This window comes from Phasianus colchicus, chromosome 4 (genome assembly GCF_987193195.1).
Source record: "Phasianus colchicus chromosome 4, bPhaCol1.hap1.1, whole genome shotgun sequence".
NCBI classification, from domain to species: domain Eukaryota; kingdom Metazoa; phylum Chordata; class Aves; order Galliformes; family Phasianidae; genus Phasianus; species Phasianus colchicus.
The window spans coordinates 9002653-9029992 of NC_143439.1; the positions used below are offsets into that span (position 1 = coordinate 9002653).

Sequence of the window (27340 nt, forward strand, 5' to 3'; positions counted from 1 at the left end):
CTTCTCCATGGTGGCATACGTAACATCCTCATTTGTGTGACTGGGGAAGGCATTTTCACAGCATTGTAGACAATGAGTGAATAGAGATATCAGTATTCATTTAATCTACTTGATGCATCTGAGCTGGAAGGGCCATCCATCTAGAATCTTAACCAGACCCTGGTAAGAGATCTTATCATCTACAGTAAAGGAAAACCAGCTTCCTAACATAAGCACCAAGAGGTGATGATTTGAATACCCTCCTCTCTGCCTTCAGCCATCTTTATTAACATGTTCCTACTTTGTATAGGAATGTATTTGTTCAGTGTCCAACTTGGTGTGAAAAAACATTTCGCTAGGCGTGTCTACTAACTCATAAAAAGTCCTGATTCTAGCTCCATAACTTACAACCTTCAAGGACTGGGTAAGAGGGATGCAAAATGATGAATGCATGATATTGTCTACATATAGGCACTGTCAGTTTTAAATCTGTCTCAGTATTGCTATGGTTGGGATCTGGCCTTTAAAGTTCTTATGGTTGGGTAGATGAAATTAAATACATGCAGCTATTAGCAAAGTAATGTGCATAGATAAACGTTTGCCAGGCCTTAGCTTATGAGAATAATTGCTGCATACATACCATGTTACAACTGCATCCTGATGTGAGAATGATAGTTCTAAAGAGGGAGAAGACTCAGTATAGAAAAAATGAATAGTGTGGTAGAACTAACTTATTTTGCCACGGTTTCTTGGAGAAGCACGTCTCTATTTATATATGTAAGAAAAGTTTTATTAGCAATAATTTTCATCGCTTTGCACAAAAGCTGTAATTTTCACTTCACCTTTCCTCGTGTACTGTTTAAATGACACATGATTTTCAAGTTCTGTTTATCATCTTAATGTATGTATGTATTTCTTTAGTATTTGGACCATCAAAGAGGAACTTGTTGACAAGAGTTACGTTACCAGATACAATAGGTAGGTGGAAGTCCACTTCTGTGCACATAGATTCACAGAATGGCTGAGCTTGGCAGGGTTTCATGGTAGTCATCCAGTCTAACACCCTACCCCAGCAGGACCACCTAAAGCAGGGTGTCCAGACCCGTGTCCAGATGGACATAAACTGTTTATGAGGTGCATTTCCTCACAGCTAGTTGCATTTATATTTGAAAGTATATTTGTTGCTTGGAACTTTAAACAGTAATTTATCATTGTGAAAGCTTTCTATTCTGAATCTGTGTCTGTGACTGAAGCACATAACCATACTTGGGAATATTCACGATCTCTTATTTTTACTTAGTTCCTGGATTTTGATTTATAGGATCTAGAGCAAATCTTTTTGTAGTATTCCATTTTCAAACATATTAGCTGAAAAAACAGCTGGATATACTTATTAAATAATCAATTCCATCTTTCTACCAGCATTAGTAATCATTTCTGTAAGATGCTGCCAGTGCAAGTTTAAACAACTGCTATGACTTAGACTTTACCACTTCCTTCAGAAATCAGACCACTGTCAGCTGGAAGCTATCCTGTGGAAATATTCCAGATCCAGGACATCCTTTTGAGGCCACAGCCCTATTAACAAACATTTCACGTATTCTCTGAAAAAGGATTGCATTAGAGTGTAACTACACTTGCATGACAGGAAAAATAAATTAGAAAGGGACACTGTGAACTTTTGTATGGGTTCCCTCTGTGACTTCTCTTTCTAGAGAAATATATGAGTAAAACATGCACACAAGAAAAAAGGAAGAATGCTTTGTGAACTCAAATGGGCATCTGTTCCCAAAGTTCTTTCTGATTTCATCAATTTTAAATTTGGCAACCTAAATGTAGTTAACAACTGTGCTTATGTGTAAGCCAGAGGGAAACCCCGTGTCTGCTAGTCCGAAAAGTTTTGTGGCAACATAAATTGTATGGGAACTGTTGATCACGACCTGTACCTCTGATTGACCACCTGAGGCAAGAAATGAGTCAGCTGCAGGAGCACAGGTGAAGGCAATTTACCTGTGTGACCAGAAGGGGTGGAGCCTAGTGGCTCCACTTCTCCTAGATCCCATTTAAGTGCTGACTACCACTGAGGAAGGTTCTCTTTTTGGAGATTGCTCCTTGTGGAGTTTTTATTGTGAGTCTATGATACCGGTGAGCATTTTCATTTATTTTGATTACCTTTCCACCACTGTGATAATCTTATTAAGCCTAGCTTCTGTATACCTATTGATTGTACACCTATTCTTACACCAGCTTGGGGAATGTGACATGAGGTAAAATAACTGTGAAATTCTTAGCTTCATCAATTTAAGCATCTGCACAAAAAAATGAACAGCATTCCAGTAGCATGAGATCAAGATAAGTAAATACCTCTTTGTTTATTAACTTCAAATGAATAAGGTTTCTGTGGCAGTTCTATCTATGTTATGTTTTCTTTAGCTCATCTCTTTTTATTTTGTACTGATGCAGCAGGTAGCAGAATGTTGCCTCTTTTTTTTTCTGTAGTAGAATCAGTACAGAATCAAAGAATTGCTTGGGTTGGAAAGGGAGTTAAAGATCATCCAGTTCCACCCTCCTTGCCATGAGGAGGGTTGCCACCCACTAGATCAGGTTACCCAGGGTCCCATCCAACCTGACCCTGAACACCTTTAGGGATGGGGAATCCACAGCTTTTCTGGGTAACTTGTCCCTATGTCTCACCGCCTTCTGAGTTAAATAAATAAATAAATAAATCTTCCAAATGTCTTATCTAAATTTCCCCTCTTTTAATTTAAGACCATTCCCCTTCATCTTGTCACTGTCAGACCATGTAAAATTTAGTCTTCCTACTGTTTATTACCTCACTTAAAGCAGTGGAAAAAAGCTGTTAGGTTTTACAGTAATGCAATTGTATACATCAGCTGCTGTTAAGACATTGCTTAGCCCCCAATCTTCTGGACTTTAAAAATGTGTATGTGGAAAATGTATTTATCTTCACTACTTCATTATATAATCTAAAGAGGCTTGGAATGTGTAACATATAATTGGTCAGCTTTGCTTTGCCTAGGTACTTCTTAAACCCTTACCTCCTTCTTTCTCTTCTACAATATTCATTATTTTGCCTTGTAGCTTTCCTTGGTTTGTTAGGCATACAGCATTTCTCATTTTCATTTGTACAGCAAAAATCCAATTTCTTAAATTACTTATGTGTATCGATAGCATTATCTGAAAGTTCTAATATTGAGACTGCAAAGACAAACGCTGTCTGCATTGTGCATGCAGAGCTCCATAAATAATAAAATACAATCTTATTACAAATGGCAACTGTTCATCTTATCCTGTATAGGTTTTGGTTTTGTGTCTAGGATTGTTCTAATTTTTGTTTTTAATCCCATCCTACCCTGATTAGCCTACACCAAAACTCACTGAGAAATACGTGCATTTCTGTGACTGCTTCACAGTACCTTCAGTTACAAGAAATAGGGCACTTGGGATCAAAAGATGTCAATGTTGAATCAGCCTTGGATAGATATCCAGATGTCTTTGTCCTGGAAATTGAGCAAGAACAGACTTCTTATGAATTTTTATTACCTCTCTGTGTCAGCCAGATCAAAAGTACTATGAGAGTAACCTCTCTCACGATCTCTCTGTCTCACTCTCATTCTTTTCTTCTCATGTTTCTTTCACTTCATCTTTTGCATATTCCTTAAAGGGAAAGACTTAGAACAATATATTATGTAAAAATGTGTATAATGTATACATTTGGTTTTCATTCTCATGAGAGAGCTTGTAAACAGTAATTTTCCTGTTTATAAAATATTTTTTTCTGCTGTTCCAAGGTAGGCTTGAGCCAAAATTGGGTAACTGATCTTTTGTGTCATCCTTGAGAAGTGATATCTTGAGAAACTTATTGTTGCAGAAGGTTCTTTGGTCCATTAAAGATGATGACAGATTCCTGTTGTCATTTATGGAAACATGTAGGTGTCTGAATTCCAGTAGATTGTAGGCATCTCTCCTGTTTTTTCTTTCTGAAAACTGAACTCAGTGTTTCCTTGCTGCAGCTCCTTTTTTTTTTTTTAATCAGTCTTAACTGCACAGTACTGTATTATTATGAACTATAGTCAGAAACTATGGTCAACTTGTGCTAGGTGGTATACAGAATAAGAAAAGTTAATTTTAAGTTTGTAATATCAGTACATGTAAGAGGAAATACAGTCAATAAGGAGCCAAAGAAACTTATTAAACTGTATTTACTACTGAGAGTAAAAGGAAGGCAGAAGAGCTTAATAATCTGCAGGTTTTGTATGGATAATATAGCAAAAGAGATCTTTGGAAATGTTTGTGAAATATCTTTTTGGAAAAATCTTTCTGTTTATGGAGAGCTCTATCCATTTGTGATGGGGCAATTTGAGAAGAATGATGGTGTTTTAAAATGGAAGAGTTAGTTATCAGAATATATACATGGCTGATTGAAAGTGGAAGCTGACATTTGAAAAATGTTTAATGTGTAAGAGGTCACAGAAAGTAAAGCCACAGAAAAATGAGCAATCTGTAGGTTAGTGAACATTAAGGACTGTATCACCCTTAAGATTTTCCAAGATTTGGACAGAAAGAGTCCAAGAGTTTTAATGACTACGGATTTGGTGGTGAACTAGGGGCAGTAGCGTATATCCCTAGAGAAGGGACATACACACATTGTTGGAAGGGAAGTGAGGATGTGGTCTTGTAAATTTGCTTTTGAAATATTTAGGTATAATGAACGTTTGTATTGTGAAAGATGGAGCTACAGAACAGTGGAGAAATTAAAGAGGAATCATTTCCCTAGAACTATGAACTTGAAAAAAGTGAAGCTAAAAGAATGTTTAAAGTTCTTTTTTTTTTATGAAAAAAAAATTTCTTTCTGAAATCAGCTCTTTTGTGGGAAATATTTATTTCGTACACTTTACTGGAATGCATTAATGAGAAAATCGACCAGGAGAGTAGAAGGAAGCGACTCCAACCTGCCTCTTCTCATATTTTTGTCTTGTCATCTGAGTCTTCCCATTTGTACATCTCAATGAAATCGAATACCCTTCAGTCTCAGTGAATCATATAATAATAGATTCTCCAAGGTTGGAAAAGACCTAAATCATCTAGTCCAACCATTCATCTACTACCAATATTTCCCCACTAAGCCATGTCCTTTTGTACAACATCTAAACATTTCTTGAACACCTCTGGGCTCAAGCACCTCCTTGGGCAGCCCATTCCAGCACTGACCACTCATTCAGAGAATAAATTCTTCCTAATATCCAACCTAAACCTCAACAGGCAGAACTTGAGGCCATTCCTTCAAGTTGGATAGTAGTGATATAGTCATATCACTAGCTGCTTGCAAGAAGAGGCTGATCGCCACCTCACCACGACCTCCTTTCAGGTAGAAGAGAGCTATATGGTTTCCCCCCGAGCCTCTTCTTCTCCAGACTAAATAATGACAGTTTTAAATGCAGATGTAAAGAAGACATTGAGAACCTCAATCTTTTCCTTATCTTCAGTGTCACGTTCCCTGCTGTACCCAGAAAAGGACAGAGATTCTCCTTAGTCTTCCTCTTACTGTTAATATATTCGTAAAAAAGTTTTTTGTTCTCCTTTACTACAATGTCCATGTTGATTTCAAGCTGGGCTTTTGCCTTTCTAATTTTCTCCCTGCATATCCTAACAACTTTCTACTCTCTTAGAATTGGCAGTCCCTTCTTCCACAGGAGGAAGACTCCCTTTTTCTCCTGGAGTCTCAGAAAATGTTCCCTGTTCATCCATGCAGATCTGCTCATCTTATGGCGCAGGGGAACTGCCTTCTCTTGCGCTTCTAAGACTTCCTTCTTCAGGAGTATCCAGCATTCCTGGACCTTTTTACCCTTCACAACTGACTCCCAAGGAACCTTATCAGTGTCCAGTCTATTTCAAAGTCTGTCTTCCAGAAGTCCAACTTAGCAGTTTTGCCGACTCCCCTCCTGACTTCAAGAATATAGAACTCCCACCATTTTGTGGTCGTTGTGCCCAAGACAGCTCCTGACCTTCACACCTCTCACCAGTCCCTCCTAGTGGTGGTACTGTCTTGTGTGCTCAGTGCTTGGTAGACTTTCATGCTGTGTGTGTGAGCTTGGAAATACACAATGGTATGTCTTATTCTTCACTGGTTCATGACCTGATTAATTTTTTTAAGCTATCCTGTCCAAGTTCTGTTTTTATCCTTCAGATTTCTCTCTTCATTTACTTCTCTTTTAATTCAGATTCCAATAGGATTTTGAATAGATTCCTCATGGTTTTGTATCAGGAAGTTTTTCAAATGTCTTAGAAGACTTATGTAAGTTATAGTTCATCTTTGTACATCATGGGCACTTTTAGAGGAATCTGTCTTTTAAATTGTTTTTTAGAATTACCTTTACAAGGGGGCAAATTTCACTCTTCCAGAAAATCAGTCAGGTTTTACAAGTGCAACTGAGTCTAGAATTTGGCCTCAATTATGGAATACCTCAGGGAAATTGTATAGTTTTTTTTCCGACTTCTCTAGTGTTTTCCCATTGATTGATCTTTCTCTTTCCTGTCTGGTCTTTATGGGGTGAAGCCACAACTTCTCCCCATAGAAATCCACGTTACATCACTTACAAGTATACAGAAGTATAGACACAATGTTGGATTTTGAGCCACTTAAAAGAATGAATGGGTTCAAACTACTTCCAGTTTACTTATTGGTGCTATCTGAGTTCCCTATGCTTAAGTTTAATAAAGTAGTTCAAATGGATTGTGATGTAGCTACTACAATTTTCAGTATGTTAAAAGTTAAAAAAATAAGTTGATGGATTTTTTTAATATAAACCAAAAAACTAAATTTTTTAATACTAGGTTTTATTCCAATAGTCATATGGAGGGGCAGTACAAGTTGTGAATTTTCCCAGAGAAAGTCAGTATTATGGCTGATATTAATGCTTTGCTCTCTGTTTTTACTTGAATTACTTGGCACTGCTGTACTTGATGTTATTAAACAGTTTCCACTTACAATCGAAGTTCATGCTACCACAAATCACCAGATGACTGGCTGAAAGGATGTGTACAGTGGTTGTGGGATTTGCAGGCTGCAGCCCACATACGTTTCCTACTGACTTTTGAAATTCCTCTCGATCATGTTCTCGAAATGCAGAGGAGGTTCCAAAGAGAATCGCATTCCCTGTTTCTAATACATACATCAGGGATACAAGCGTTTTGTAATCATTTAATGCTGAATACAGAAAAATGAAGTAGGCTTTGAAGTGCGCAATAACTTTCAAATCTATTGTTTTATCCTTTTATTTCATTCTAATGTTCCCCTCTTTTTTTTTCTAAATTTTGCAAACTTATGGTAGGAACAAATTTAGTACATTATCTAGAAAATAAATGAAAACGTGCGTAGCAATTTCAAGTCCTACAGTTTAAGTGCCCAGCATTTAATGCATGCATCCAAAATCCTGGTAATTTAGATTCTACTACAATAAAGCAACTTGTGTTTCAGCTAGGGAGTTTTGTGATTTGGTTTATTTAAGACATACGAAAATTCAAGCTCCCATGTTGTTTTTATTTTTTTTTTCCTTTCTTTCTTTCTTTTTAAGTTAGAACTGCATTTTCAATCAACTGGTTCTTCCCTTCTCTGTTACATCCACTCTGATCAAATTACCATATGTACAAAATTCAGCTGTAAGATTTCTGACTTGCCCTGGGTCCTGGGAACATACCACCCTTATTTTGATCTCTCTGAATTAGCTTCCTGTACAATTTCCTGTCAAACATGAGTTTCATGAGATTTGTCCTTGAATGTGTGTGTGATCATCTCTTCTCACTGCAGTGAGATTTTGGCTGCCTAACTAGCTGGAATGTTATTGCTGAGCCTGCTTTTATGGGAGTAAATACTAATGAGGTTTCTTTTATTTTTTACATACAAATTCTGGGAAGAAGATCAGCAGAGATAATTCAGGTTAACTCTCATGTGAAAATTTAAAGCAGGGTTTTATGATAATCATGTTTGTGTGAAGGAATTCTTCACCCTCACCCCCCAAAATAACCTCTTCTTGCATTTTGTAAATTCATAGAATCATAGAACGGTTTGGGTTGGAAGGGACCTCAAGGATCAAGTTCCAACCCCCCTGCTTTTCATGTTCTTCATTATGATCTTCCTATATATAGGTAACATAAAATGAAATTGCAGGGAGAAAGTGCTAGTTAATGCTGCTGCAGGAATGGTTTTTACTGTGACTTGCTGTGTCACAAAGGAGTAGACCATTAATAATCATTCTTAAATAAGAATATTGTTTCCCAAGAGACGAATCTTGAGGATTGTGTCTGGCTGACTGGGTGTCTGCTGCAGCATACATGTATCTCATATGAAAATCAGATAATATGGCTTAATGTGAGTTAAAACTCAATAGCTACTTTCAAAACTGATCATAAGATTTCTTCTTTACTACTGTCATTTGGGTATGATGAGATTTAATTTACGCATGGAGCAAGACTAACATTGCAGCTACACTCTTCTGAAAATTTTGCTCCTCACTTCACAGTCTATTTCTAAAATGAATTATCTGAGGACTATACTCTCAAATTGAGGATCTGAAGGACACGGAGCTAATTATAGGTCTATCTATGGCATGGAATACTTTCTGTGACTGGCAGACATAATCTAAGAAACAAGTTCAAAGAGCCATATCCAGGTAAACAAAGTACTCAAGAGGTATCATTTTTAATAGTTGGTTGGAAGTACTGATTAGGGAAAAATGTCAGATAAGTATGTTTCACTTTCATGCAGTATTATTTTTAGGATGATTTTCAATGCTCTCCCCTTGCCCCCCAGATGTTTAACACTGAAATTTTTATGAACTTTTCTAGCATTAAGAAATGGCACACAGTGTTTTAAATATAAATTTTGCTCTAACTTATTATGTTGCAAGGGGCAGGAATATCTTGCACCCACAACTGAGAAACCTCAGATCAAACATAAGCTGAAGGAACAGCTCCTTAGAGCATAGCATTTCTTTTATTATCTGATTATTAAGGTTGCATCATTGTATACATAGACGGCAAGAAAGTATTCCCAATTTGTCACTCTTTTTCTTGGTCTACTGGATCAAAGCTTGAGTGTAGTGATACCATGTCATTGATTGAACCCATTTGATCTTATCCTTTGATCAGTTCATGCCACTGAGTTGAAAAAAAATCTGTTTTTATAGCTTCTTGCTTGTGACCATTCTTTTTAATTATCACTCCTCTCCTGACACCTCTTTTTAACCTAAAACATAATAAGAAGTCCAGAAAAACATGTTTTAAGTGTTGGGAATAAAAGCCTAAAAGAATTGTCCCCTCTGGCTTTTCTTCTTTCTTTCTTTTTTTTTTCTATATACTTTCTTTTTGCTTTTCAAGCCAGGAATATCTCTTTTCTCTGTAGAACAGAGGTCTTAATCTTAAAAACCTTAGTTTTAGAGACAGAAATACTCACGACACTACAGTTTGGAGTGAAGTAAAAGCTGTGTTTAGGTACCTAGCAGCTGATAACATATGCTAACTACTTTGTTTGGATATCACCTGCTGCAAACAAAATATGCCTGTCTATGCAGAAGTAGGGATGGTAGACAAGACCTTGTCTCCTGGATTGATCTCAATACCAGAGTTGATGTTCCTGGCAACTTAAGAGAACCATAACTGTAAATGGAGCATTCTTCCAGTCCCTTGCAGAGAAATACCAGAGAAATGGATGCAGAACCTGTGGAGGTCCTACCCTATCTTTTTGATTTTACTACCCTTTCCTAATTATCTGACATCAGTACTCAGTCTAAGTCCAAACTAATATTCAGCCCTGCATTTCAGCCCTATATTTCAGCTCTGTTTTCTCATTCTGGGAGCTTCTCTGGGCTGTTTGGCTTGGGGAACTTAACTGGGCTTTTTGGTGCATTGGCTCAAGAGAATAAAGTAGTATTTGGATAATAAAAATGGGTAGCAGTCCAAGTAAATGGCTTATCTCACAGTGGATCAGATGAGAAAGCTTTTGGCTAAGGCCTTGAAGTGTCAACTGATGGGAAAAGCTTGATTTATGGCTATTTAAGAAAGTAATATAGTTGCAGGTCAGTCATAGAACTGTCCTAAAGGACAGACATAGTAATAGGTGGCAGTTTTATAGGGACGACAAAACAGACATAGTAACAGGTGGCAGTTTATAGGGACTAGAAAACAATCCAGTTTACCTATGAGTGAAGAAACAAAATTTCCATACTGAATCTAATCTAGGCCTCTTGTCCTTGCTATTGCTGCTGATGGAGATGTTGAATGGATGAGTTGTGGCTGTGCAAACAGCCTCTCTTACATACAATCACAACTTCTATATTCTCCCCTGTTTTCCATGAATAGAAATCATTGAAATTTGAGATTATTCTTACATCATCTTCACTCCCTTGCCCCTTTCTCCTCTGTGGCTCAGCAGCAAGCTGAAATCTACCTCTTTTACAGCGGAGGAGGAAAGGGGATCAGCCTGGGTGGAAAAAGGGAACTTCAGAAAGTATATCACAAAAAAAAAAAGGATGGAAGAAGGAATGAAGAATTTGAATACAAAAATTAATTTCTACATGTATTTAATTTTCTGAAAGGAAAAGAGAGATATAGTGTGCAGTTAGAAAGTACATTTCTGAACATGGGTTTTGACAGAGAGCAGTTATAGCTTTACCATCTTATCATTTCTCTCTGATGGATCATCCTTTTGTCTAACTCTATATTTAGCAGATGCAATTTGTCAAGTAGTAGGAAAGGAGCTGTTACTTATCACAGAAGTCTAGAACATGTGACAAAATACCCAGAAATGTATCACACAGATCTCTTCCCACTTACATCTGTCTACTCTTAGATGAGACAAATTTCCTTACGAAAGATTGTCATTCATTAATGATATCTGAGGGGTTTTTTTAAAGAACACTGTGTGATACTTCCACATTCTGCATAGGTTATCACTGCCTTACCTTGTAATGGGCTATAGTGGAAATGTTAAGTCACAGCATGAAGCAGTGATTGAGCATCTGGTGGGAAGGTAAGGCCAACCCGTACCAAGGGAGCTCAGGTGCATGCAATGCACCTAAGTGATTGGAAGGGGTGGAGGGCAGGATTCAGCCCTTCCCAGATCTCATTTAAGTGTTGGCAGTGGAGGTGAGTATTTCTTTCTCGACGTCCCTGCCTACCTGAGGCCTTCCGAAGATAAGCAGTTTTTCTTCCTTTGTTTTTGTGTCCTTGGCTGCTGCATTTGGGCTTGTTCTCATTAGGTGCAGCCTAGGATTGTCCCACTCTGCTGTTATTGCAGGACTTTCCATCGCATTATAGTTGTATATGGGCAAACATTGATTGCCTCATGAATACTATTCCAGACTTTGCATCTGATAGACACAAGCTTTTATGACTTAATTATTTTCTAATTTCTTTGCATTTAGCCCATAGTTTGATTCTGACTTATCTCCACTTTACAGATTGATGATTGATTAGGTGTAATGAATGAACTGCAGATTCAAAAGGTAAATTGTCACTTCTGAATTTCTTTTAAATCAGTGTTATTGCTGTAGTCAATGTGAGCCAGCAGTGTGTACTTGCAGCCCAGAAGGCCAACTGTATCCTAGGATACATCAAGAGAAGTGTGACCAGTAGATTGGGGGAGGTGATTCTGCCCTCTGCTCTGTTCTTGTGAGACCCTACTGGAGTACTGTGTTCAGTTCTGGCACCCCCAATGCAAGGAGACCTGTTGGAATGGTCCCAGAGGAGGACTACAGAAATGATCAGAGGGCTGGAGTACCTCCCCTACAGGGACATGCTGAGAGAGCTGAGGCTGAAGTTAGTGAAGGGAAGGCTCTGAGAGGACCTTATAGTGGCCTTCCAGTACTTGAAGGAGGCCTCCAGGACTGCTGAGACTCTTTATAAGGGCAGATAGTGACAGGACACAGGGAAATGGCTTTAAACTGGAAGAGGGTAGATTTAGACTAGATATTAGGAAGAAATTCTTTACTGTGAGGCTGGTAAGACACTGGAACAGGTTGCCCAGAGAGGCTGTGAATGCCCTGTCCTTGGGAACATTCAAAAGGCCAGGCTGGATGGGGCTGTGAGCAAAATGGTATAGTGGGAGGTATTCCTGCTTATTGCAGGCAGTTGGAACTAGGTGATCTTGAATGTCCCTTCAAACCAAAACAATTCTATGGTTGTGAAGACTGCAGACTTCAATATCTTGATGTCTGGCAGGGCAACTCAAATATAAAAGCTGTTCAAGATACTAGTGGCTATTAATATGTACCTAAGAAGATTATCAGCAAAGCACAGGTGTTTAACAATGCTTAAATCTTTAAATGATAAGACACGCTTTCTGTAGACACCTAATTTAAGGTTGATCTAAATTTGGCAGTCTCTGAAGAGCAGTTTTAGCCATCTTCTCTTTGAATCTGTCAGTTAACCATTTTTTACTTCATCTTGTCAGTGAAAACAGTAATTATTTTTTTAAAGGTTCATTAGTGTTTTTAAAAATAGTATAGTATAGTAAGACAAATACGTGGACAGATAATTATAAGGACAATAACTCCACTTTGTGTGAGAACAGGTGGGACTTTAGAGGTGAAGAATCTGGTCAAAAACTGTGCAAGGTGTATATGTGATACTGAAACTACTTCTTGCATATATAATACTACTAAATTGTAACAAGAAAAATCGTATTTCTTTCAGCATGGTTAGTGCAAGTCTTTTCAGAAAACATTGTTTCTGGAGACTACTGTATCATTTAGCATAGGAAATTGGTTCAAACACACTGAAGTTTTTTATCAGACCAAACATTCCAGGAAACAATTAGCACTTAAGCAACACTTTCCCCAGTGACCTGCAGAAGAGAATCACTTCCCAAGTTTGTCCCACTCAGGAAGCAATATGATGTAGTTCAAATGATTTTGTTTCTTTGAAAACGATTAAATGCTAAGCTTCATCAGTCTTGTGTGTTTAGAGCCATTCATTTAGACTTGTTTTTAGATCACAGAGAATTATGAATAGCAAGTATAGTGTGGTTGTTGTATCTGAAAAACAGATGCAAATAGTAAGGAAGCAATGGCTTTTATTTACTATATAGATATGAGTATGTGATATTTTGTTTCTTTGTTTTTCTCCTTGTTACTCCGTCTACTTCAGAAATGTATTTAATGCAAACTTTAGTTGAAACAAAATGTTTCTCTTAAATCCGAGGCTGGATAGTGTATAAAACAATGACATTTTTCTCTGCTGTTGTAAATACATTGGCAATGTGCAGGGAAAGCAAAATGCTTTTCTGAGAACTGGAACATAAAATTCATATGAGTTCATGAAGGACAGACCTCTATTCTCAGGAGAAGCTCTGAGCTTCACTGGGAACCCATGACAGCTTGTTTAAGGGTTGGCCAAGCGCCCAGTAGGAAAACCAGCTTTGTAATTACTATATGCTGTATTCATTTGCAAGCAATCAAAATACTTAGTTTTAAATTTACTCTAAGAGAAAATCTGCAGCAAGTAGACCTGCAGGTGAAATCTTCATATTTTTATCTTATAAAACTCTAGGAAAAATCACGTTCAACTATTCTTTTTCCTGAGTGCTGTAATTAGAGCTGCCTTGAAAATAAAAATTGCAGGGGAGAGTTTTGCGGGGAAATACAGTTGTCAGTCCAGATAAACCCTGGAAATTCCTGAAAAAAAAATTAGACAGGAAAACCAAATACTTCGTTAAAACAGCTATAGAAAGATACTGTCCATCTTTCTCAAGTGCTTCCTTTTAAGTGGTCCATTCCGCTTGAAAGCCATGAGTTTTAGTTTTAATTGGTGCCCAAGATAACACCTACACCTCTAATGGTTTGCTTCAGTGACCCTTCAGTAATCTGATCTGATTTGGTTTCAGATCAAAAAGCTTTATTGCTTCCAGAAGACTGAAAAACCTTTGCTCATTCAGAGGCAGTTCTCCATGCACCTTTCAGCAAGCTCATCTGGCTTCTTTAGCCTCAGGTCTACCACTTTAGAGTCCCTGTTCCTTGATGTTCTGGCAGCATGTTGCTCTGGCCACTCTCCAGCTCCCTGCTTGGCTAGCTTTCACAACAGCAGCTGTCTAGAGCGTGCCATCTACCTGCTAGCCATCCCTCTAGATCCTTTTCTGCTCATGTTCTCTCTTTCCTTTCTCTTTTTTTTCTTTCAACTCTTCCATTAATGTTCCTTTAACTAACTCTAGCTTTATGATTGCAAAAGAGCAGTTAAGATCAATCCTGTTATCCTTTTCTATGCGTATGTTTGTAGTTAAGCCTGGAGAAGATAATTTTCTGAAGCAACACTGTAGCAAGTATGGAAATGTTGTGCTCAGTAGGTTATCACTTGCTTAATTTTTGATGGCTTTTCTTTTTTTTTATTACTAAGGCTGTCTACGCCTCCAATTTACCAGCATGTTTTGATAGAACTAAGGTTTTTTCCTCCCCTCTCGATCTGTAATATTTTCTTACAGTATAATGCAAAGCAGGGTGGGTAAAAACCCTGGCATGAATTGATGCTATGTCATCATTCAGGATACCGGAAGACTCAGTCTCATGGCTGAATTTAAGTATGTCCCTCTCTGAAACTACATAAGGAATGAATTTATTGACGTAAACTTTGATACTTGTCACTGAAGCAATTAATTTTAAAACAATGAGCAGTTTATCTTTGGAAAAGAAGGATGAAATGGTAGAAAAATATTTTGTTGGCCAAAAATGCCCTGGGAGGTGAAACAGACTTCCCTTTAACACACTTCCCCTAAACCCAAGTCACGTTTTTTTTGGTTCCACATTGTTCCCAACTCATTTTGGATTGTCATCGGAATTTAAATTTAGTCCTGCCCTCTGAACTCCCTTAATTTTTGAAATAATGATGAATTTTTGATGGGAACCACTGTTAACAATTCCACAACAGCAGTAGCAGTACCACGCACTCCATTTTGTACCTGCTGCTCTATGCAGAAAGGCACAATCACCTGCTCTGACAACTTTTAGAGGCACCCCCTTAAAATTATTTTTTCCGTTATTCATTTATTTAGATGGCGGCCAGTGAAAATAAATACTTGTTCTTATAGTTGTAATTTATGAAAATACTCAGTGATGCCATTCCTTGACAAGCTTCTGAGATCAGTGGGAAACAAATTTGTTGTTTACTGTTTTGCTTCTCTGGTACAGAAATGGAGTCTGGCTGCCAACACTGAGGCCTGGGCACATCTGTGAAATGATAGCAATCATTTTTTCAGAAGGGAAAATTTCCCCGTTATCCAGTAAGTTAAGACTCCTCGTTGCTGTCTGCTGCTTTTAAGGAGTTTGTTTTCTTCTGGTGCATTTCACATTTCCAGGTGTTTCAGATTAATAGAAACTAATTATATGCTGAAAAAGAGAATGTCTCTTAGAAAACCATCTGTGTCTGATTAAAAAATAAAAAACAACAACAAAAAAAAACAGTTTCAACAGATTTCTATCTCCAGCATTTAAGGCACAACTGATCAAACAATGGATGATTTATTTCTGGTTTGAAACTGGTTTTGAGTCATAGTCATAGCCTTGTAACTTTATAAGTTTGCAGTATTTTCTATCATGTTTCTGTTTTCTGGCCAAATTCATAGGATGGACTGAGTTATCCTTTTAACTGGTTTCAGTTAGGCATTCTTAGGCTTTAACATTGTTGTCCACCATTATAATTGTCATTAGTTCCCTTTCCCCTTCTCAAAACTGTTTTCATGTTGTTAGGACCATAGCTATAGTCTGAATGTCAGAACTAGACATACTACTCAGTTGACATGACTCCTCTAACAAATACCAGGCTACGAGTTGCCTGTTGATGCTCCAGATTTGCTTGGGTACTGCTGATTGCTTTTGCCTTTTTGTCCTGCCATTACACTTCCGGGCACTTTCTGGCTAACACATTATCCACTAGAACTTTCTGATCCTAATCAGTGGATCATTTTTTTTTCCAAGACAGCATTTTGTTTTCTGTATTTCTGCTTAATTTTTTCTTACATTTATGATTTAACCTAGGAATTTAAAAAAAGAATAGCAGGTGGTCCTGAGGACTCAGTCAGCAGAATTCTCTGTACCAATCCTCCTATATACAAAAATACTTAAAGATTTTATGTATTCATCCTAATTAGCAATAGGATTGATAGATTAATTGCACAGCATCAAGTAATGGCTTCAGAATTCTATGCATGCTCTGGAAAAATAGGTGTATATGTGTCATTGTTTTATGATTTTGGGTTATTGGTATTCCACATCATAACATCACATAGAGCACTGGGAGTTAAAGAGTTAATGCTCCAGTATCTGTCCCAGAAGAGAGGAACTACATCCCCCAGAGGACTTTGCATTCAGAGAGGAGGTAGAACCCCATGCAAGGTCACCTGATGTCCCTTTTTTGTCCCTTTTTGATTGTCAGGCTCTTCTCCCTGCTGCTCATTATCAGGCTCTTTTCCCTGCCTGACCTCAGCATTAGTCTAAGGCCTTCAGTTTTTTTGGGCACTCATTTGACCTGTTAGCTCAAATTCTAATTATACTGCATTATAGTGTGTTATCTTGCATTCTGATATCTTATTTAGTAAATTAGTTAGTTTCTCGTCAGATTGCTTGCTGCTGTTTTGTTTTGTGGCCTATCTCTCTACCTTTTTTCCCTTATCCCTTTCTGAGGCACGGATCCGTGGGTCCCTCTGCCCCGCTAGTCATGGAACCAGGCCAAATCAGTCCATAAACCATTGACAGTGTGCAAGCTGCAGGTACATCTTTACCTCACAGCATGCACCATATCTTTCTGCCCACAGTTTGTATAAAAGTGGTGTGGATGCTGAGGACTCTGTGGTGCGATCAGGGCCACTTCCTACTGTAGTGCAAGAAAAGGACCTGAAGCACACTGGCCACATGGTTATGGACAGTGTAGGAGAGCCCTGGAAATGTTCCTGTTCAGTCAGGATTTAGTTTTATCATGAAAGTGATATCAAGTATTTTGAGTCATTGGAGTTGGAGCTTTTAAATGGCAGCCAAAGCAGAATATACTTAACTGGTCTACCGTATGGGAAGATATGATTGGAAAAGCAGATTTTATATTTCTGATGTCTTTAGAAGGAGTGCAGAAAAAGCAAACTATTGCTCCAACATAGGTTCACCATTACAGAAGTTTTGCTTTTAATTGCTTTTTGAATTTCCGTCTCAACTATACCCATTTCAGAATCCACATCTACCAAAATACTTCAAAAACAAACTAAGACTTAATACAAAACCATTCTTGAGCATTCCATTTTCTGTACTTTCCAAGAAGCAGAATAAAACCTTTATTTGTCAGCTACTCTATATGTGACTTTCCTATTTTGCTGACATAAGGGTATCTTGCCTTTTTTGCCCTAACAAGCATTAATTTCAAGCTTGCTGTAAACAATGCTGTGGAAGCTCAAACTAAGAGAAAGTTCAGCAGGAAAAGCAATGAAAGATGATTTTGTTAAACATCCATGTAGCGTATGCATTCAAGTTGCTTGTGTGCATGCTTCTAAAATCTGTTCCCAGGATATGGCAGGGAAAAGTACTCAGCTCAGTTCTGTTTTATCAGTGAGTTTGTTTTGCTTTTGTTTGTTTGTGGTTTCTGGTAGTCATATAGTAACTATTCTTTTTTTTTTTTTTCCATAGTATTTATGTCTCTCATCTACTTACAACTCTACGTTTTGCAAAATGTACTTGCATTATCTGTTTCGGAATAGTAAGATAAATTTCAAACAGACTTTTGAAAACCTGAAGGTGAACAAAACTATGCATGGGCATGTGTAAAATGGATTGATTTTTTTTTCTTAACTATATCTGAGACCAATTCAGTTATGATGATCCTTTCCATATGGCTTCATGGCTATTTTTCTTTGGTTTGTAATATATCATTTTGAAAACAGCAATATATCAATATTTATATCAACCTGAGAAATTTATCTACTAAGGAAGAGTGCATTATTTCATATTTTTAAAATACAAACTCTGTTATTTGATTCTGTGATACACTTTACCGTCTTCCTTTTAAGTGTTTAAAATTTTATTTAAGTTAAAATAACTATTCAGGTTGTCAGGCAAACTGAGCAGTACTGATATGATTTAAATGTTACAATATGTAAAAATACTTGTTTGCCTTAACAGAATGTTTCCTAAGTGCAGTACGAGTGGCTTAAGAGCTTCAGTGAAACACAATCAGACCGAAGGTGTCACTGAATCACATAACCAGTTCAATCGAAGTCAAACTATTTATCCTTGCTACAGCCACTTGTTTGTTCTTTGACTTACCTGAATTAGTACTATTAATCTCATTTTCAATGCCCTAAGGAATATTGCATTTTACACTTTATGCCATGCCACTCTACATTTAGATGCCTTGGATCTTTTCCATAACTTCTGAAGAAAGGTAGCATCACAGATTCCACTGAGATTAAAAAAAAGAAAAAAGGGGTACAATTTTTTTGAGCAAAAACAAAACCCCAACTAGCTTGACTAACAGGACCATTCTGAATTCTCTGCTATAAATAAAACATATTTACTCTGGTTATACTGAGCCTCAAATACCTACAGATTTAATTTCCCCAATAGATTACTAGCCCCAGCAGATTTGCTTTATTAGTCTCGGCTAGGATGTTTTCATTTCTGATCATAGCCTGTCATTCTTGGATGAAATATGTGTGAATCTCTGCTTTGTTCCATGAATGATTCCATGGTTGCAGTCCTGGTCAAAGCATTTTTGCTGATTTAGGCTATTCCTTCTGTACAGCTGCATCCTGTTTGTTGCCCAAGTCCATTTCAATCTCTGGCTCAGATTTTTTTTTTTTTTTTTTTTTTGCTTTATTTTCATTTCCACCTTTCTGTTAAGATTGCGTGAAATTGAGGGACTGAGACTATCCCTCCACTGAATCTGGCATGGTAGAGTTTCTCCTGAGAGGGATTGCTTTCCACTCAACCAGTAGCAAAAGTCTTCAGCTAGATTTCCTCCTATCCACCTCACAAACACAACTTTGGATCACTTGCCATGGAAGGAAAGGTAGTTCTTTTAGTAATGTTGCAAATATATATAGCTGGAGCTCCAGGTGCTTCCTGCTTCTGTTTCAGTTCTCCTGTGTTGTAAAACATTTACCGTAGATGTTTGGGAGAAATAAAGTGGTGTAATAATGGAAAAAGTGCTAGCTGTACTCGGCTAAATCCCATGTTTTTCATGAAGCTGCTAAAGCACAACTGGCAAAAGCAGAGCCCAGGTGAACTTGAAGTAATGCTGAAAAAAAAAAAAAGTGCTTATTATGACTTGCTTAGCATGGAATAAACAGGAGAAGAAAATACATCTGATGTCTGAACTGTAACTTTAAATCTTCTAGAAATTTCTGGAGGCTAAATATTTTCAGTGGGAGTATGTGTTAGTTCCATCTCTGATGATATGGATAAGACATCTTAATTCAATGAAACAATTTGAGAAACTGTGATCTACATGTGACCCTCAAGTTTAGCTGATGCAATAGGAATTTGTGCTGAATGTTTATACACAAGTGAACAAATAGGAAGCCAAGAAGGAACAATTTCTGAATGCTGTGTAGCTTTATGACCACCAGCAGTGTCCTGTTTGTTTAGAAGGAGAAAGGAGAATGTGGTTTTAAAAGTCTGGAATGGAAATGCCTACATTCATTTAAATGTGTTGTTCCAGACTCTTTCACTAATGATAGCAAGAGTGTATTATTGTTGTGTAAACACGGATCATCTAATCTTCCTTTTCTGTGACTGTGAATGAGGTAATTTAGCTGCATTTCTTATTTGAGGTTTTGTTTGGTTTATTTGTTCAGTACCTGGAAGCATCTTGCAAAAGCTTCCAGTATGAAACTATGTGGCTTAAGAAAAGGCAGAAACGTGATACAGCAATTTGTTCATGGTGTTTCAACTATGAGCAGTTTTGTTGACACACTAAGAAGGTGTAAGTATTAGGTCTCAAGAAACTTTTTAGCTGGATAACAACTGGCTCTCAAAGGTTTTGCATTTGTTTTTTTGCATCAAGTGTGTATGGGAGAAGCCTACAAGGTCAAGAGAAAATAAGAAAAAGTCAAAGACAGATTTTTAAGACAAATAGTAACATCTGGTAAATGACTTAGTTCTACATTTGTCAAGCTCTTGTTTACTGAAGTGGATGTGAAATGTTTTTCTTGGCAGCATTACTGGTTTTAAGTCCATCAGTCTGGGAAAAAGATTCATACAGATTTATAATATAATGCATAGTAAAAAAACTACATGTGTGGTTGCATTTAGAACCCATATACAATAGGAAATCAAATAATATTAAATGGTCAGAAATAAGTTTTGTTCTCTTATCATTTTTGAGACATTTTCAATACTTATATTGGTTTTTACTAGTATCTGAACATTATATATACATCACGTGTCTCTCTCTACACTGATGATCATCTAAATCATCAAAAATTTTAGATAAATCTCTAAAAACCTGTATTTTCTGTCATGAAAAGAATGGAGGTTAAAAAAAAAAAAAAGCAAGATAGTTAAACACTGCCAGTTCTCACACAAATGAAGTTCTGCATATCCCTGGTGATAGAGAACCCCTAAAGGTGCAAAATCTGCTAAGAAAGGTAACAAAAGCAGGGCTGATCTGGTTTGGTGAGTTTTTGTGATAGCTTCCAGCTGATCCCAAACTGCTTCTGAGGGTATCTTCAGGGTAAGATGGTTATGCGGACAGAGCTTGATTTCTGTGGGAACAAATGTCCGTTTTCCTTCTGGGGAGGAAAATAAGGGAATAAAGACTGTGAGATGTTTGATAGTCTGGCTACAGCAAGTGAACGACAAGTTACCACTTTCTCCTCTTCCCGTCGTCTTTCCTTCCCGGACTCAAGTTATGCAGAAGTAAAAATAAATAAAACTGGGACAGCTGGGCAACTCAAACAGCAGTTGGAAAGGTTTATTCTGTTGTAGGAGCGCTTCAGTGAGTTCACGGAATCATTTTATGTTTTATTCTCTGGTAATTAATGTCCTGTGGTATTTTGCCTTTGCCTTTGTTTGGACTTTGTTCAATTCTAAATAGTTTAACTGGAGCGACAGAAGAAATCAGGATATTTGGACCAAAGGGAAACAGAAATACAGAGGTCTGAGTGCTATAGATTAGTCTCAAGTACGCCACAGAAACTTCTTTGTAGCTTTTACTAGCTTTTTAGTGTTTTAGCATGTTAACAACTAATTTCTGAAAGGCTAGGAAAATGAAAATTTCTTCATGCTTGCAGGAAACAGGAGTAAGAGTTGATTGTCTTGTTCATTGCCTGCAGATAATTTCCTAGTGCGTTTTCCTGCCAATATACCTGGTTGCCAGCTTTGACTTAACAAAATCTCACCTGATTTAAACTTTTTTGAAAGCAGCCCCTGAACATTTGCATTTATTTATAATGAAGTCTGCTTATTTTCTGTGATAAAAGCAGGAGAACCCACTCTGCCTGAAATTCAGCATGAATTGATCAGTTGTCCTTATAATATAGGACAGTTGAATTTTGCTATCATCTTTGATTAGTGTGCTCTTCATCACTACATGACTTCTCTATAGATTTGACCAGCCACATGTCAGCCTGTGTGGGGCTAATTTCTTGCTCTTTGTAAGTCAGGCCAAGGGGAGGTCTTAAGAGCATATAAATGTAATGACCCATAAAAGTCTGAGAGCAATTATTTCTTGCTAATAAAACACAGTGAACAGCAGGGAACAAGGCTTATTTATGGAACAAATGTCTACTAAGAAATCTACAGTTATTTTACCTAATACTGCTAAAAATTTGAATAGAAAATGAGTGAACTAAAAGCCCTGTGCTATTTAAAAATAAGAACCGCTTAAAAATCAGTTAGAAGGGAGGAAAACTCATTTATTTAATAGAAGTAAGCTGACTACTTTGTACCAGCTTTTTAAGCATAAAAAGTTGGAAAGGTAGTATGTTAAAGGTGACCGTTATTAAAAGTATTATGAAGATGGAAAAGAGATGTTTCAAGGTATTAACTTTTGAAAATAAATTAAACTTCAATGAAGTTTTAATGTGTAGTCTAAGGCATATTATTTAGAGCCTGGATTCAGGCTAGAGCAGTGCAATCTCAGCCCCTGGGTAGTTCAAGGAAATTTATCTTAAGTACAAAAGAACTCTGCATAGTAGCTGTCCAAAGCTATCCCACTTAAGGGGATATAGAGTATTAACCATTTGTACAACTGCTTGGTCCCTGAGTAGATTTTATGTGGATTGTTGTTGGTGTTGCACTCTGGCTCTACATCTGGTATCAGTTGTAATCAAAGTAGGCTGTGTAAGTTGTCAGCAAAAAAACCTGAAGCCCAAGCTTGTATTACAAGGAGGAAAACAATGCACATTTTGCCAATGAAGTTGTTTTTTTCTGTATTTTTCTGCCTGATTTATTTGGTGCATAGTATTTATTGATTTGATGGAAAGGCATAGATCTATTAGAGTGGGTCCAAATGAGGGCCAAAAAAAAATGATCCAAGGGATGGAACACCTTCCCTGCAAGGACAGGTTGAGGGAGCTGGGGCTGTTCAGCCTGGAGAAGAGAAGATTCTGGGGATACCTGAGAGCTGCCTTTCTGTATCTAAACAGACTGTAAGAAAGAAAGAAGGGTGTGGACTCTTTTGCGGGGTCTATTGTCGTAGACAAGGGGAGATTTAGACTGGGTGTTAGGGAAAAGTTTTTTACAGTAAGGGTAGGGAAGCATTGGAGCAGATTGCTCAGAGATGATGGATGCCCAGTCCCTGGAGACACTCAAGGTCAGGCTGGATGGGGCTCTGAGCAACCTTATCTTGCTGTAAATGCTGTGGTTCATTCAGGGGGATTGGACTAGATCACATTTAAAGGTCACTTCCAACTCAAATGATTCTATGATTCTACATTAGAATGTATGTTGGTAGCTGGTGAAGGGAGATGATGCTTTCCCTCAACTGAGCACTGGTGTGGATCCACCTTTGTTCAGTTCTGAGCTCCCTAGTACAAAAGATGTGGACATTCCTAGAGACAGTCCAAAATAGGGCCAAGATGGCAAAGAGGCTGGCACACCTATCATATCTCTTATATCTACATCTTAGGGTAGAGCTTGAGAGAGTTGGGACTGTTCAGCCTGGAGAAGAGGAGGCTCAGGAGGTCTCTCATCAGTGTCTATAAATACTGAAAGGCTGACAAAAACAGATCCAGGCTCTTTTTGGCCCAGTGACAGAACAAGAAGCAATGCACACAAACTGGAACAGAAGAGGTTCCCTCTAAACATCAGGAAACTTTTTCCTGTGAGTTTGTTTGAGCACTGGCAGAAGTTGCCCCTCTGGGAAGGAGGTTGTGGGAACTCCATCCTTGGAGATATTCAAAAACTGCCTGGACAAAGTCATGAAAATCTGTCATGTTACCACTTGTATGAACTAAACAAATTTAAACCGTATTGATAAAGACTGAGCTCTGAAAATATTTAACAAAAACCTCATTCAACTGATCAGTTATAGTCTGAAATAAATACTGAAAAGGACTAGACTTAGCCAGCTATCAGACGTATCTGGATCCACTGAACCTTGTTCAAAGGTTCACTGCACATAACTGTGATTCTGACATATGAAAAATATCTGCCTAGATTATTGAAGAGAATAAAGTTATATATTTATTTTATTTGCTTATGCAGTTCTTGGAGATAAATGCTGTGAATTACAGCTTAGTGCCTCTTGCATTTTAAATTAATTGCAGAAGACTTACTGGTATTTATGACATCAGAGTTGCATAGAAAAGAAAAGAGGGAAATCATGCCTTTAGATCAGAAAAGCTGACCAACTAAAATGTTGTGCATGAGCAACTGAAATGGCTATAAATAATAATGGCAAAAAATATTAATAGTGATCTAGGTTTTTGGAAAATCACTTACTATTTTCTAAACCAAAACTTTTTTTTCTAGGTGCAGCAAATGAATGGACAAATCGTGTTTTCTACATAATTAGGTAAGTTTTCTGTTATGCTTTATCTTTGTGGATTTATCTCTGATAATTACAATATGGACCTAGTATGCTGATATGCTGGGAGAAAGAAAGTAATGTTTTGATGTTCCTTGGTGGCCCACTACATTCTGCACCCTCCAGTGTTAGATGAAAGTTTGTTGATCTGATGACAGCGAATGCTATGTTTATACCGAGACGTATCCTGTGACCTTCTGGAAATGATTGGACTGAATCCTCAGAAAACACAAATGATTACGGTTATATTCAATTTGGTCTATGAGAGTACTCTTTTACTTGTGTTTATAACCATGGAGAGTTAACAGTTTCAATTTAGTTTATTTAGTTTAAACAGACCTTCCAGTAAAACTTTACTTCAAGGCCTGTCTGTAGTAAGCTGCAAGAAAAATTCAGCCTATTTTTTTTTCTGTCTCCTCTTCTTTTGAGACTGGCTTAATTCTGTACAGTGCATCAAAGAATGTATCTAAAAAACTAATAGCATACATAGTCCCAAGGAGTTATCCGTATCATGTCACTTTTCCCAGATAAATGTATTTAGGTATCCTACCATTACCTAAGATTCAAAAAAGACAATGTCTTCTTCAAAAACAGTTGAATAAGAAATTACACTGAACGTGAAATAGCCTTTGCACTCTCCAGACATGATGACTGCAATTTTTGCAGCTCTTGGCAACAGAATCGGGGAGTGTTTCAGTAATCTCTGCTTCATTTGTAGGGGTAGGACTGAGTGTTGCCTGTTAGTTCCTTTGTTGTTGGCCATCAAAAAAGGAAATTGATGTTGCAACCCACTTTTCCCTTTCCTTTTTTGGAAAAAAAAAAAAAAGTTTGTTTAAAAGACTAAGATCAAGAGCTCTGCAGACATTAAGAATTAATGACCCTGGTGTAAGTAGCACATCCCATGCCAAACAATCTGCTTCCCAGCTGAGGTGATGAGTATGGAGACAAACTCTGAGAGTGAGCGTGTCGTGGGAATACCAACTGTGTTCTGACACCAGGAACAAGTATTGGGAATGACTTCTTACAGGGAAAACAAGAGACTAGAGATTCAGAAAAAGACCAGTGACCAAAATGTCCGCAGAAATGAAAGCTGACTGGTCTGACAAGTCATGGATTTTAAAGTTTTGTCTTATGTATATCTAGACTCTAGTGGTACTGAATTTTTTTTCTTACGGTCTTCTTGGTTTTCCTTTGTTCAGATGGAAACAAAGATACCATCACAAAATTCCCTTGACATTTTCCTAGTTATCTGTCTTTTAATCACAGTGAAGCATTCAGTCCTTTTGATATGATCCCCTATCACAGATAAGGATTAGCTAGGATGAGTGGAATTATCCTCTAGATGCTAGCCAAGACTGAGGTTCCCTTAAAAGGATGTATTGAGTTCTTTGTCTTAACTTTTTTTGTATGTGCTATGGACCTTTAAGGAAAATAACACTGTCTCTTGGGGAAGCCATCTTAAGTTAATATTCAGTCAGTGTCAAATTCAATTCAGCCTTGTTAGGAACGATGGGAGTTGCAGCCAGTTGCAGCATGCAGACAGACTCTAAGACTGTCTGAACAATGGTAGATGGAATCACCACCAGGGAGAGGTATTAAACCCTGTTTTGTTGTGTAAAACTGTTTTAAGCTGTGTTTAAGCATTTCATGATCCATGCCAGAAATAATTAAAAACTCTTATATTTTTGACTCTACAGAAGGAGTAGGACCAGATCAAAATCCCATACCTGAATCCTTAACTATGGAATCTGTTCTATCAGGCCTTATAACAAAACTATGTGGGTCAGGCCGATCTACGCCCTTGAATAAGAACAACCAGTGCTGCAGAATGTCTTTGCTAGCCAAATAAAATATCTAGGAATGAAATCTCTCTACATCCTCAGAGTAGTACGTAACTGTCAGGCTTGAGAGCATGGAGTTTTTCTTTACAAGTTGCCTGATGTGAAACTGTTCAAGTTGTCACGCTAAGCAGCCTATTTTGCCTTTGATTGTCAGTCATCCTTTTGCTATATTTTCTGCTCTCTGAGTAATTTAAGAGAAGAGAAAATTATTGTGAGCAGTTTATACACTACACTGAGTTCTCAGGAGAACTGCTTTCTCCTCCTGAAGTCTGTATGTTTTGCTGAGGTGTAGGATCTGACACAATGGGAGAAGATGAAATGGAGTGGGACTCGGTGTCCCAGTGACATTTCGTGTAATCTCTGCAGCAGAGTCCTTCTGGAGAGAACACAAATCACTTTCTAACCCTTCCCGGTGAGCTGAAATTCTCTCTAACGGGAGACTTGTGAAGAGAAGGAAAAGCTGCAGATACCAAAATCCTTTTGCACTTAATATTTTCTTTTAAATACTGCAATACTTGCATTATGGTGAGGCATATTATTCTGCGTCATCATCACAGAAGATTCCAGTAGTGTCACCCATTGCTATCACAATCATTATCACTCAGGCACTTACCAGCTTCCCAGCCAAACTTAGCTTGCTTTTCAGGAGCTGGGGAGGAGGCAGGGAGAGCAGAGCTGGTGTTTGACAGCCTGCACCTGAAAGTGTACATATACTCTTTAAGGCCTTATCACACAGCTATACCAGCCAAATGCTTTCTTGTGTGTTGGGAAAAGGTGCAGTGACAGGAGCTGGCTGCCAGTATTTGGTGAGAGTGGGTCAGGGAGAGAATCACGTATTTGGTTGAAGCTGTGATAATAGAAGATGCATACCCTAGAGTCTGATATTTACAATGGCTGTGACGAAGAAATTATTGCACTTTGTGATGCTGCTGTTTTATAAAGCCTAATTTCTATAAAGCTCAGTTTCTTACCATTAGAAGGATTTCTGGAAAGTATCATTTGAAGAGGGAATATTATAGGAGCATACCTGCAAAATTTCTGTTATTTTTCTCTTCAGTTCTCAAAGAGAGCTTTTAGAGACTCAGAGGAGCAATCAATGCTGACTGACTTTAAAAAAAAAAAAAAAAAAAAAAAGAGTCCCCAGGTCTTTAATCTTTTTTGTGCTCACTGGTGGCCAGGGCTTTTTGCTTTTGTCCAGCTTGACATGGCATAAAACTGCCTCTGTTATGAGCTTCACAAACAAAAGTAGGCTTTGCTATAGCTTCAGTGTCAGAAAATAAACTCAGATATGCTTAAAATCCACTGAAAGTCAAGCAAAGTCTTTCTGGGGTTTTCAGTTCAATCACTACAGCCCTAGTCACTTAGGGAGCCTATAGAACAAGAATAGAGTAGAAGGAAGAGTCCTGCCTGCCTTTCATGTGGAAAAACCTGACTTCTTCATGTTTTTCAAGGCAACGGGACATGAAGTCAGGTTGTGTTGCCTAAGGCTGCTACATAGCGAAGGG

General features: G+C 37.7%; 1 protein-coding gene across 6 annotated transcripts in view; it reads left to right on the forward strand.

Moving 5' to 3' along the window:
* The window catches only part of TTC29 (tetratricopeptide repeat domain 29), a 366043-nt gene that overhangs the window by 66552 nt on the left and 272151 nt on the right, over nt 1–27340 (forward strand). For 5 of the 6 annotated variants that reach the window (XM_090138569.1, XM_090138566.1, XM_090138564.1 and 2 more), the window contains one exon: nt 23940–23982. The exons of the other annotated variant lie outside the window; for it this stretch is intronic. The gene's annotated coding sequence lies outside the window, so the exon portion shown is untranslated. The remainder of the gene's footprint in view (nt 1–23939; nt 23983–27340) is intronic. 6 annotated transcript variants of the gene reach the window in all.